The sequence below is a fragment of the Hyposmocoma kahamanoa genome, unplaced genomic scaffold, assembly GCF_003589595.1.
Source record: "Hyposmocoma kahamanoa isolate Upper Pololo Valley unplaced genomic scaffold, ASM358959v1 100021, whole genome shotgun sequence".
In the NCBI taxonomy this organism is placed as follows: Eukaryota; Metazoa; Arthropoda; class Insecta; order Lepidoptera; family Cosmopterigidae; genus Hyposmocoma; species Hyposmocoma kahamanoa.
This window is the reverse complement of record NW_020653200.1, coordinates 4,746,576-4,761,099: the sequence shown is the minus strand read 5'-3', so window position 1 is coordinate 4,761,099 and position 14,524 is coordinate 4,746,576. Positions and strand designations below refer to the sequence as shown.

The following is a 14,524-nucleotide window of genomic DNA, read 5'->3' as shown; positions in this document are numbered from 1 at the left end:
ATTGTTTTACCAATTACGAACAGGCTTTTTAAAATGTAAATATGGTAAAATGGTTTAATTTATGATTTGTTGCAAGAAATTATGTTAAAATAGACCTCTTGACTGTTGAACACTCACACGCACTCGCACGCGCACGTACTCGCGCTCGTGCACGCGCAAGCACAGGCACACGCACACGCACACGCACACGCACACGCACACGCACACGCACACTTTTTCTCAACACAACGTTTACTCTGCCATTGTATCCCCTTTTTTATTATATAACAAAAATGCGACTTCCCTGTAATTTTTCGTCGAAGGAAATATTGCCATTTGTCTATTGGATGTCTCGTAGACGATGAGTAGGTGGAATGTAGGGTACTAGTAATAGAACGATATTGAAGCAAGCAGCAGAGATTTTGATTGAATATCACTAAATATGCTAATAATTCAATACTGCTTTTCCAGATTGTTTTACTGGAGAAGAAATTATAAACTCTTAAAGTCCGTACTAGTCGTTTATGTAGTGACCAAAAGATTACACAGGCCGAAACAAAATATCCCTTATTTATTATAAAGAATAAATTAAAATGTTACTTATTTTAAGAGCCTTAACACACTGGCGATTTGCGAGCGATTTGTAAGAGATGCGACAACGCGGTTTCTTGCCGCGGCGTTGAAATAAAATATACACTGCGGCGTTGTCGCTGTGTGCCGCCACGTTGTCGCGTGTAGGGTGATAAGGCCTTTTATAGCGCAATGTTGTCAAAATTCGTACACTGTCCCGTACTAGTAATAACGTACATTACTACTGTTTACGAAAGTATTTCGAAAGTATAAAATAGGTAAACTTTAACTGATAATTAGTCGTTAAATCAATAATTAGAATATGTTTATTATACAATCTAATCACCACTTATAACTTACAGTCTATATACGTATACATATTTATAATGTGAGTTGTTATGAGCGCGGCGAAATCGGAGAAAAGGCTATTCATATTCCTGAACAAAATTTTAAATTAAATGTTAAATTGCATGTTCTTCCTTTTATTTAAGATGCTATGTTATTTAGAAGAAAACAATCCCTATGATTGAGGATTTCGATCAGTATTGTAAAATTATAGGTGTTATTTTTTCACATTTGGCGGGTTCGATTCTCGGTTCAGACAGGCGATTATTTAAAAATCTTTGAATGCATTTCGAGTTGTTTTTAAAATCAAAATGAAGTCTTCTTTCAGTAAAACTTTCTATCTACGGTTTTTAAGAGTGTCAAGGTATTTTACCTTGTATATGTTTCAAATAATAATCTCAGTACAGAGTACTAAAAAAACCGACCTCAAAAGTACGTGGAATTACGTCTATTTGTTAAGTTTTATTGAAATATCCTTAAATTCGCCACTATACAGGACTTGACACTGGAGATAATAAAAATCGGTTCTCACTACTCAAAGAATATTGAGAGAAAAACGCCTTGAATTGGAGAAATAGCAAAAACAACCATTAAAATAATTTAGGCGCTATTTATAAAAATGAATCTTCATACGTGAGTAGCCACCCTTAGAGGTGGATGATTTCCTTCAAAATGAAATGGGACCACTATGGAAGTATCCCCTTTCCCACAAAAAAAGAATCATGAAAATCGGTTCACAAATACCGGAGTTGTCGCGTAACATACATACAAAAAAAACAAAAAACATACGTCGAATTGAGAACCTCCTCTTTTTTTGAAGTCGGTTAGAAAATCGAATTAAAATATGAAAATAAATAAATATATACAGCGTATATAATCCAAAGTATGACAATGTCAACAAAGAAGGATGTAGCAACAGTATTTTTATATATTTTAACGTCTACGGATAATTTCGCGAATTTGTCTGTAAAAAATTCTTCTCTAAAGATGTAGCATTTTTTTTATATTTAATAAACGTTGTGCGTTTCTTATTGTATTTGATTTTAATCGTTTATTGATTAATTTTAATTTAGAAGGAGGTACTTACTAATATATATTTATTTCTTTCATTTATTGTCTAAGATTGAAGAATACAAACTCATATTTTTGTGTACAAATTGATATGTTTCGAGTATATAAATTGCGGTTAGGGTTAATTAATTGTGTTTCATAAAATGGCATGACGTCGACATGAGTATATTTGATTTATGTTGACCAGGATTTTAAATCTTTTAATTACAAAAATATGTTTTCCTTACAAAAATATTTATTGATTATAAAATATCTTTTATTCCAAAAAAATATCTTTTAATGTTATTATTATATTATGTGCGATGTATTTTGGGTACTTATTAAAAATATTTTATTGGAAAATAAATTCACAATCCAGTGAACTTTTAACAAAATATACTCATCACGTATGTGGTCAGTTCTAGAAACATATATCTGACGATCGAATATTAAACGAAGTTGCTACAAATTACTAAATAACAAAACCCACGGAACTACATTCGTGCTTTCAATGAAAACAAATATAATTATGGAAATTCAGTACAAAGAGAATTTAAGCACTACGTTTAATTCAGTATACCAAATCGAAATATCATACACGTGGCAGCCGTTATAAACGGTCACAATATTTCAATATATAATGCAATAGTTAAGCCTGTTATTTCAATGTCAACGCGACACGTGCAATTCCTGTCTAACAATGAAACTGGCTTTAAAATTGTTGAAAGCTCGGAACTTGAAAATGGAATTTTTATTGGCTTAAGGTTGCCAACTCCCTCAGTGACATTTTAGATCGAAAAGTTTAACTGGCTGACATTGATTTACAAGTCAATGCTGGCTGAGATAATTAACGAGTACATTAATCATTAAAGACGGCAAAGAAAATATCGGAGATTGTATTGACTGACAATATTATATAATAATGAACTACCTCTGTGGCCGATCGGTTACCATGCTAGACTGCCACGCAAGAGGTCCCGGGTTTGATTCCCGTGCTGGGAGAAATATTTGTATTGCCTACATTTATTTCTCTCGTGAGTTTGGGTGTAATTTGGGGTTGTCTTTGAGTGTGTCCATGACACCCGTTATACAGGGTTTACCCGCACTAGGCAGTGAGAGTGTGCGCGTTATTATTAATTATTATTGCCTTTTCGGGACAAAATTAATTAATAATGGTCTGTAAATACGTCACAAAAGATAAAGGTTTTCAAGTAAGAGCAACCTGCATACAATAACACCACCAAAACGCTTACTATTTACACATACGTACTTTGTAACATCAGACGTAGGTAAGGTAAGGTGAATGAACGTGAGAACGTCAATAAGTACACCAAAATAACGTCACATGATCTTTTTGGGATCAAAGGTTTTCTTTAATGTTTCCACTGTGTACAGGTAATTAGTGGCATGGATGAGGTTGAAAAAGACTGTGAATGATATATATGCATGCATACTTTTTTATATGATAATGATTTATGACATATTGCTATCGTATGTACAGGATATCTATTATAGACATCCTTTCACTTGATATGGTTGATTCATGTGAAAGGTGACTATACAACGGGCTATGAGAGTGTACAGCCCTGACAGAAAAGGGAACGTGCAAACCGCAATATCGAACAACATTTATATAGCACATTATTATTATTATTACATGGACAAACTACAAGGTTGCACGTGGTTCCTCTTGTGCCATCGCGATCTGTTTCTAATTTTGTAAGGTGGAATATCCAGTAGTTTGACGTATAATAAAATACAAGTTTTTTTGTTTTTGTTTTAACACATTATGGAAAGTTTTCAAAGTTATGGCAAAAATCTTGACACTTCAAATGATTGGTTCTTGCCATCGAGTACATAACCACTTGCATTATTTATTCATTTTGGTTACTTCCATAAGCGATTTTCAAGAAGATTTTTTTCAGTTAGTATACTCTGCTACTAGCTGCGACTCAACATATTTATTGTTGACACTTCTACGAGTATACCCTATGATGGTCCGCAGATGGTACAGAAAATTTTGAAATTCGAAAATATTTGGTAGTAGAAGGATAACTAATCTTGCTTAAATTAAATCATTGCCGGAGTATGTATTTAACGATTAAGAAGTATGAAATGATTGATATTGTAGAAAAAATTAGTTGTCTATCTAGCTTACTAAGTCAAGGGCACGATACAACAGGCAGTTAACATATAGCCTCAAGGACTTTGAAAACGAAGTACATACGTTAATTTATTAAAATGAAACACTATGCACGAGATGCAAAGTTTAATAGGATTTGTCCAATTGTTACTGGTTTTGCTACGAGGAGGGTGGTATCGTTTCTAACTTTTTTCATTGTTCATAGGATACAACATAAAACCAAATTTACCGCCTCTGCACATTGAATGTTTTTTAGATTTTGTTCGAGAAACTTGAAAGGTGAACGGAGAAAGTACCTACACTTTCTCTATTGTTCTTCCATTGTTTGTTTGTAGAACATGTTTCACGCAAACACTGCCGAATAAAATTTTCACATTTGCAGCTTGAAGCTGAAAGTTAGTGAAGTTTTATGACGATAGTCCTCGTTAGTTATAATTGTATTAGGTCCATTGTTTAACACCGCTTCATCGTTTCATCGACCAATAATATTTTGTTATTTTCGCATATTCGTTCAGCTTAAAAATGTCTAAGCTTGGCTGAAACATAGCGCATCATTCCACTTCGATAGGTAATGGACCTTTACAATCAATATAATACAATCAAGAGCTATGCCATGAGAATACTTAGATACTTGTTATTTGATATTTATGTTATTTTAGTAATGTTATTTTATTCAGAGAGACCAGGGAGAGTAGGTGAACCTGAACCCTGTTCGTATGGTTCGTCCCCGCCCTCCATAATACAAATACAACTTCATAAATAAATAAATAACGCACACACTCAACATAGCCCCGCACTAGGGAAACCCTGTGTCGCGGGTGCCATGGACACACACATAGACAACCACAAATTACACCCAAACTCACGAGAGAAATAAATGTAGGCCATACAAATATTTCTCCCGGCCCGGGAATCGAACCCGGGGACCTCTGCGTGGCAGTCCGGTATGGTAACCGTTCGGCCACAGAGGCAGTTAAGTTTGATATATACGTTTATTTTCAATTTGTCTAATATAATTCAATCGGCCATGCAAAGTACATAAAATAATACGGAAGACAATTACAATAGGAAGTGATTCAGGCATGTACTTCTCACCATTAGGACACGTGGACTAAACGGCGGTTGGAGCGAATGTAAACAAAACTTGTAACCGTCCAATCAGCGCCACCACCTGCCACCTGATTCACGGAGTGCGTTCGTACCACTATAGTCGTCACCCTTAGAGGGTGGAAAAAATAAAGGCTAAGTCGTCACTGAATATGAGGCCAAATTTATCACTTGTCATCGTGACGCGAATAGGGATGGGGACTAATCATATCGGTAATCACATTATACGATTTTCACGAGAATTCAATTAAAAATTTTAAGAGTTTGTGATTGTTTAGATTATTTTTCGTTTCATTTCATTGTTCAGGGGGCCTAAAAGACTAAATCGTGCAATTCTGTTAAAAGCAATTGCTCTTATTTTCGTAAAATTGTCCCACATTCCGATGAATTGTATCCAATACTTTTAATTTTGATTTTATAATATTTATAAATTGTTTATTGCGAGAATTTAATGTAAATAAATATGTTCATCGATAAAACAACTACATAAAAAGATTAAATTACCAAGAAACCAAGGATTTCATAAATGTTCAATTATTCGGCTGGCAATAAGTTAAAAGTTGTTAATGTCAACAACAAACAACAATCTCAAATAATGTTATTTAAAAAAAAAGCTTGAGCACGTAACTGTTCTCAGGACTTTTCGAGGTAACTGAAAATTGCATTTTGTTTTGGAATTCGTGCGAAAACAGTACTTCAAATATGTTTTGTCATATTATATAATGTTTCAATAAAATTTATGTATTTTTTTAAATTCAATTATGCTAATAAATGTTTGTTTATTGTTTCGTTGATCGTATTCACTTTTACTTTCTATCGTTATATCACGTTACTTATTATCACCTTCTTTAGCTGTCAAATTTGGCCTCTTATTTGGTGACAACTTTAGGTAGCTAAATATCGGTGTTTTGTAGAAAGGGCGTAAGCAACGTTTCGAAAAATTTTTCAGGGAGGCATGGTTTAGGATTTAACGTCTGTTTTAAAATTAAAATTCAATATTGAATTTAATTAAACTTAACTTTTAAAATTGAATTTAAAACAGAACGTAATTATTTTAAAACAGTCGTGAAAACCTATAACAAGCTTTCCTGATTTTTTTCGAAATGTCGCTTACGCCCTTTCTACAAAATACGGACGATATATTTGAAGAAATATGATTAACTATTTTTATTTATGTCTAGGTTATTGCTTCTCAGTTGTAATTGACATGGAAAGTCTATTCTGCTTTATATGAAGATCAAACTTTATTTTCCACTCCTTCCGTGTAACACAATAACTTCCGCGTAACAAACACACTCCGACATAATTATGTTGTTATATTATGCTGGAGTCAGAGTCATAAAAGTTTTGTATTCCATGTCACTATCATGATTTATACAAATTTATTGACATTTAATTTCTCATAATCGACAAGGGCATTTAGGCCATACGATAGGAAGACAAGTAATACATTGATATAATACACTAGAAATACATTACTCTCTTTTTATCTTCATCACAGGTCTTCAGTAAGGTTGGATAAAAAGATTGTTATACTGTCTGTTTTCCATATAATTTAGATTACTGAAAATTCGTTTCGACAAAATTATTACTTATAAATTTTTACAAAATTGTTTTTACAAGTCCACTTACGTCATTTTCGTCATACAATTGTGTCAATTTTTTGCTGTTATCTGAAATGTAATTTAAAAACAACGGTCTTGAGTATTCAATAAATAAAATCTGAAATTGTTGTGAAGCGATATTTATTCATACAAGAAATATTATATTTATTTCAATTACAATGTCAAATTCACAAGAACAGTGAACTTGACGTTGGAAGTAAACGCAATGTCATTGTTTAACTTTATCAAGTTGCCCAAATTGCCGAGAATGGTACCGTTACCTAAGTAATGAACAAGTGAAAATTTAAGCGGTCTCCTTGTTTATTTAATTAAATGTAAAGGTACTTAAATTGGTAATCACAGTGAAAAACCTAGAATCGAAATTTTTTTTAATTAATAATTTTGTCTTGGATACAAGTCCTTTGAGCCATGTCTTCGTTTAATTATGTTTCTGTAAATATGGCCGCCACAAAGAGGATAGGCAATTTGAGGCGGCGTGCTTGGATTGACTCGGGATTCCTTAGAACGAGCCGATACGGGTATTTTAGTTCGAGATTTGTATAATTTCGCTTTTTAATCTTGGATTAAGGCACAATAGCACTATCCTATTCCACTTTATACTAGATTTCACAAAATTGGAATAATTGAAAGTCAAAATAAAAACTACACTTTTCCCTCGAAAAAGCCCAGAGCGAATCCACAATCGAAAATTTCCGTTTGCGTTTGAACTAGGGTTGTAGCTGATGCAGGTTTTTTTACACATCAGCGGATGTTTCGTTTTTTACCTTACTTAACATCAGCGTATGCTGATTTTATGCATTTATATATTTAAAATACGCGAAAAATGTACATCCTTACTCAATCTATCTTCTTAAAAAGCTTTCTATTTTCTTTGATATTCTAATAAAATATTATAACAATGATTTTGTGACATTTATAACAAAATAATTAATCTTTATGAAAACAATCTAACTAGCTTAATCGTTGTGGAATTTTATCAAAGTTATATTTAAAAACAATAGCTGAATTGCTTTTCGGCTTACAGTCATTTTCTGGAAGGATTGTAAAAGATTCCAGCGTGCCTTTAGATCATGTCACGACTCGAACATCCACAATGAATATCATCATTGATTGAGGCGGATGCAGATATTTTAATTTATGCAGATTATCCGCGGATGCCATTGACCTACCAATAAAAGGTCAATGGCGGATGCTGATATTCTCAACAAACCAGATTGTGACTATTGTGGTTGCCCCACATGAGAAAAATAAGTTTCAAAAAATTATGTAGCAAGATACAAAGCCCTTTTGCATATTAAGGACCAGAGTGACTTACAAGTTTGTTCATAAGTATTGGCAATAGTGTACGTGGAGAAACACAGCCAATGTCTTATGGTCACGGATATCACTATCACAGGCTTGGCCTCCACCCCTATGTTGTGGATACTCCAAAGATTCGCACGAAACGTTACGCTTCCACATTTATATGGCGAATGTCTATGGAGTGAAATTCCCTGCTTGAACACTTGTTCCTTGAACGTTAAAACTTGGACCTTTTCAAGGCGAGAATGAATAGGGATTATTTAGGTGTGTATGCTCCATCGTCGACCTCATCGTCACTTTCCATCAGGTAAGATGGAGGTTAAATGCACACTTACATTTGAATAGAAAAGATAAAAAAGAACTTTGCTTAAGTTTATGCAAGAAGATAAAATAATCCTTGAGTTTACTTCGTAATTTCTTGCTCAAACATGGCGAAGTTCGTTTTGTAAACGTACCTAGACGTAATTGACGTATAGCATTTGCAAGTGGACTTATTTTGACTAAGAGACGCAATAAAACGGTGCGGAATATTATTTTTTTTGCCTTAGAGTGAATAGGGTAACTTTGTACTGTGTAGTATTTTGTATGAACTCGCGTTCGGCCATTCGAACGGAAGAGAAACGCGCAACGACCTTTTCGCTCTTACTACATGGACATAAGCGTTGCGCGCGTCAAAACTTGAGCACTTATAAACGACGTGCGGGCGGAGGCCAAGCGTTGCGAAACGCGGGAAAACTGAACTCCGTTGCCCACCGTACCGAACTCGCAACGAGAAATTCGCAGGTAATAGGTCCCTGATTCTTCGAACGTTAGACCTGAAAAGTGTTACAAACGACAGAACGTTTAGTATCCGACTACAACTCCTTTTATTCGATAACGAAATCTACAGTATCGATTACTTTCTTTTGAAACAATAGTAAATTTGTTTTACTTGACTTCGTTGTATTTAGACAAGCATTTTAATTCTACGACTAAATCAACAACAAACCGCGTATATGGTGTCTAACAGCCGTGGTAACTAATTTTGCATTTTGAATTTTCGAGTAGCGGATTTGCGGAAGTTTTTTTTCATTGGTAAGTAATTATTTATGATTATGTATAAACTTTATGAAAGTTTTGTTGTCCGTGTAAACTACGTTAAAATTTGCAAATAAGCTGTGGTCGTTCTTTTGCAATACATTGATAAATAAAGTGGTTAGCGGAGGTAACCACCGTTCAATAAGAGTACAGTTTTTAGTAAGAAACACAAGCTAAAACTATATTTCATTTATTTTAGATAATGGTGAGAAGGACGTAATACCAGCTACCGTAATCAGCGAAATTCCTCTCGGCCAAGATTTCTGTGGAGGTAACTCGTGTCGAAGAATTTGGCCTGACGATGATGTTTCCTTAGCCAGCTTTTTCACTTCATAACCACCACTACCACCATCAGCTCCACCTGCTTCTCTGGCACTCCAAAATTGAAAATAACTTACGCCATTTTATAATCAGAGGAACACGTCATTTCATTACAGACCATACACCTGCACAAATATGCTTAGCTGCTCTTAAAGAACGGACTCCTGTAAAGGTATTCCAATTGTTCTGGACTGAAGAGATCATTCAGCATATAATATTCCATGCCAATCTTTGTGCGGAACTGAAAGAAGGTCCTTACAAATCTATTACTAATAAGGAAATTACTGTGTTCATTGCGCTGAATCTGGTGATGGGAATCAAAAAGAGCTTAAGTTACAGATACTACTTCCTCTCCAAGAGCTGCAGCAGATACAACACGAAAAAACCTGCTAGGTCTATTTGGAGTTGCAAAATATACTGTCCCTCATTGCTATCGTGAGGGGAAATCATGTTTCGAGGATCAGCATAAAAATTAAGTTGTTGTGATGATCTTCAAAACATGTTTACTCCTCCGAAACTCCGAATTTCATGCCTTTTGACATAAATTCAGTGCGTAAAACAAGTTCAATACTGAAAATAAAGCCATTTTTTTTAAAATTTATTTTTGTCATTTTCTTTACGGTGGTTACTAATAATCACCACCTCCTACATAACACCCCAGCATGCGAATTACAAAAAAAAGTGCAAGAATGCTTATAATTAATCGCGATTACCTAAGTAGGAGGACACAAAAAAATATTTCTGAAAATAAAATCTGATAATAAAAATCTGTGCCGCAAAGCGCTATGCGATTCCTTATCGATAAGTGTGGTGACTCCTTTAAACGCATAACAATTTTCTCAGGCGATGTTACCCGTACTTATGTTCATGTTATGTTCATATAAAATACCACACAGTTAAAAATTAAGTATATTTTATTTTTATTTTATTTCTTTATTTATTTCTTTATTTATATTCAGGTTACTGAGACCCATAGATACATACCTTACAGACTAACATACATAACAATATAAAATAACACTATTACTAATTTAACACGTATTTAGGTTGTCGGCGACGTGTGGCGCCATCTGGTGTCAGGCAACCGGCCACGGAATCGCCGGTATAGGACACCCTTCGGCCAGAACTCCTCCTTCATGAAGGTCGACAGATGTTCGGTCGGCACTCTCACCACAAACGAATTACAGTTCACGTAGTGGCGGGACTCCAACCGCTCGACCCTCAGGGTGTATTTGGATTTCAACCTGATGTACTCCACTATCTCCTCAGACTTCGTGGAGTAATGCAGGCGTGACAGGTACAGCAGCGTTGTCGGGATTGCCGGACGCAGCAAAAAGTTGGACCCTGTCGGTGCAGTGCCGCACAGGTTACGGCTGGTGGGCTTCCTCTTCTTCTTCTCCACCTTTGTGAAGCCGTCATCGTCGCACCGGTCCGTCTGCCTCTGTGGTTTTGCAACTTCAGAGACAGGTACACGAGGTTTTTTCATCCCCTTCGTTGATAGCTGCCTGGCTTGTGGTTGTGGAGCAACGGGTCGGTTAACAGCTGCGACAGCGGCGTAATCACGTGAAGGGGTCAACGTGTTTTCGCGTGACGTCTCCGCCGGAGCGGACAATCGAGGGGCGGGGCGCGGGGAATCGCGCTCAGCGACAGCGGTCGGTGACGCATCCATATGGGCCGACTCAAAACTGCCGATAGATGCATTATGTGCCTCGTGACGAGTATTCACGTTACAGGCCTCGGGTGACCTACTTACCGAAGTTGCACTACTCAGTAATACAACTTGGGCACGTAACTCACAGATGGTGTTATCCGAAGCCTCCAATTTACATTGAACTTCGGCCAGACTTGCTTTCAGGGATATGATGTCCTTAAGCAGCCTAGTGACATCGACATGGTCGAACGTGACAGGGGGCAGCTTGTGCAGCTTCTTTGCCACGAAAGCAGGCACGTCGTCTGGGTCGGTTTTCTTTAACATCGTTATAATGTCCTGGATACTCTTCGTTCCTCCATCCCTCCGGCGAGATGGCATCTGCTCGGCCTTGCCAAGCACACGGAAAAGCAGCGCCTTGCCACTGCAAATCTCATCTTCTTTAAATATTCCGTTCCGTTTTAATATTATATTAATTTAATAGAGTTTAACGTAATAGAGTTTTGATATTCACAATGCACAGATGCAAGCGAGAGAATTAAATCATGGTTGACAGTCACGTTTTGGTAGATGTTGAGTTGAAAGTTACGACGTTAACACTGCAAAAATAATGTTTTAAATGGTAGTTTAGTGTTCGTTTATTTTGAAGTTGGAATTCTAACGCTATTCATTTCTGAAAATTGTCAAGTTGGAAAGATAATTTAATTCATGTATAGATTATCTGTAATTAATTGTCGAAACTTTTGTGACTATTTAGGAGCAAATAGTGAAAAAAAAATTCCTTTTTTTTGCGAGTCAATTTCAAATGACCACCACCTTTCATTGGTTATATTTAACATTAGCTGGCTATCTTAGACTCGATAGTTAAACGTAAAAAGTAGCTTAGCGAGGAGCGTAGCTACGCTCATACAAGCACTTGCGTCTACTAGCCTATTGGAGAGAGTCCTCAGAGTCTAAGAGTGCAATGGAATTGGACGATTTAATTCCAACTTCTATTTTCGATCTCCAAATTTGGGCGATTATCACATATTAATTTGGTAGATATACTACCTAAATTCACGTAGCGATTTGATTCTTGAACACATCGTCATTTCAACGCGAGAGTGACTAAGCACCTTCTGGACAAGCACACATCGTTATTGCAGACCGTGGTCAAAATATATGCTAATAACTAAGAAAGAAAATTGCAAACATTATTAGAGCATCTCGGAATCCATCTAAAATGACTAAAGATTAAATGAATAGACTGATTAAATATCAATGGGTATTTTAAATTTTTTTTAGACTTTGCGAATATTATATGATTTATTGAAATGTCTATACATATTATGTACATCTCTTTAGTTATTTATTTAACTTTACAATAATAAAACAATCACATAGTAAATAATTGTGACTATTAAATATAATGTATTTTTTAAAGTCCCTCCATGTGATCCTTCTACAATTAACTTAAAAGCACGTAGAACATGCTACGGCATAGCACTACAGCTTGCGTAGATCCGCTACGAAGAACTTTGAAACAAAGTTATGGCAATCGTAGCGTGCTACGACTATGTAACATTAATTTTTCTTTTTATACCTAAACCTAATAAATGAAACTGTAAAAAAGTGTTTTAGTAGCGTTAATAAAGTTCGGTAAGTTGTAGTCAGTGTGGCTCTTGGCCTTAAGGGCGGTCGTGGCGGCCGACAAGTGGCGGGAGGCGCGCGCGGAGCGGCTCAAACCATCGCTTGCGGAGCGCCGAGTGATCCGCTCACTGTTTCAGTGCCTGGTGCGGCGATCGCACGCCTCTCTGCGCAACCTTCCGTTTCTAACACGGATCGCGATCGCTTACTACGCGCTAGAAGCGCCATGTAGTTTTGCCCAACAGAAAAAACAACTGTCAAAGTGATTTCAACTGTTACGAAAGTCGTTAAAAAGTATTCGGGTGTCGCGGCCGACTCTCCGCAGGCGGGAACATCGGGTAAGTACCTCATAAAAAATTGAAATATGAGTTTTTTCTTAAAAGAGGACCGCCATTTTGAATATTTTGGGGGATCTTCGAGTCTGTAACACGGCCTCGCGTTGCGCAGCGCCTTACAACAGGTTGGCCGTGGTTCGGTTGTGGTATCGAACGAGAGATTTTCGCGAATTTTGGTTTTAGCTTAAGCGTCTGTTATCCCGCTCTGAAATCGCCGTTCTGTCCGTTCGAAATTTTCGCTAAGGTCATATACGCTCTCGCTGCTGCCCGTGGACCGCAACGATAATTTGTCGCTACAAATGTGGTTTGCTCATACTGAGATGTTTCATTGCATCGATGGCCAGTCGTTGACTTTATTATTATGGTGCAATTACTCGTATATTTTTCTAAAGTTGAAAACACACTGTCTTTAACACATCAACAATTGAATTTCGTTTCAAGCACTGGATCTTGTATGAGTTTATTTTGAGAGTTCACAAAATAAAAATAAAAAATACCTTAACTATAAAGAAGATTGTGTTGTATCTTACAAATTGCGATTTGAAACTGAATTTGAATTCTATGTTGTACATAGTGAGTTTGTATTTACACTAAAATACAATTAAATTATTGCAAAGTTATCGAAAACCAATTTTCAAACTATTATATAGTATTGATTTGCATTTTGCATTTTTTGCTGTAGGTAACGCCGATTGTGCCGATATGTGGAAATCAACGGCGGCGGCGGGACTCTTAGGTACATATATTAGTATTAAAATATATTACATGTTTATTTTTATGTACTATTTATAAAAAAGAAAAGGCTGTCGCTTATAGAAACAAAGGGAATATGGAAACATTTATTAAATAAAAATCTAGCGTTACATACAATGGATATACGGATGTTTTTACTACTTGTATTGATATTAGTTTTTGCCGCGGATTGTTGTCCTCGCGATTCTTTAAAATATTAACTCTTCGTAGATATGTCAGAAATGTCTACCACAAAGTATAGTACAAAACGACTATGTACATTTAAATAGATCAAACAGACTAGAACCAATTATGGTAATGCTACGAGGAAATATGTAATACGGAATTTAAAACGTGAAGAAATCTTGTAATGCTTTTAATTTTTCTTTAACGATATGCAGTATTTAAGTTGAGTTAAGTGTTCATTTGTTTATTTACCACGATGTTCGTTTTCATCGATTTCATACGATGGAAGAAGAACTGAGAGTAATTCCTCTTCCATCGTATGAAATTGAAATCGGAATCGTGGAAAATGAACGCGTTTGCTGAATTTAGGTGCTAAAATCCATTATGTTACATCCAAGGAGGTGGGATTCCAACCATAAATACGTATTATTTTTACTACGACGGACCTCTATATTGCGTAAAAATCAGCCCTTCCATA

General features: G+C 35.9%; 1 protein-coding gene across 2 annotated transcripts in view; it reads left to right on the top strand.

The window, feature by feature from the left end:
• Positions 1-13,108: 13,108 nt before the first annotated feature.
• Positions 13,109-14,524, top strand: part of LOC113226140 (SCY1-like protein 2) — a 235,480-nt gene continuing 234,064 nt past the window's right edge. For both annotated transcript variants that reach the window (XM_026458680.1, XM_026458672.1), the window contains exon 1: positions 13,109-13,131. The gene's annotated coding sequence lies outside the window, so the exon portion shown is untranslated. The remainder of the gene's footprint in view (positions 13,132-14,524) is intronic.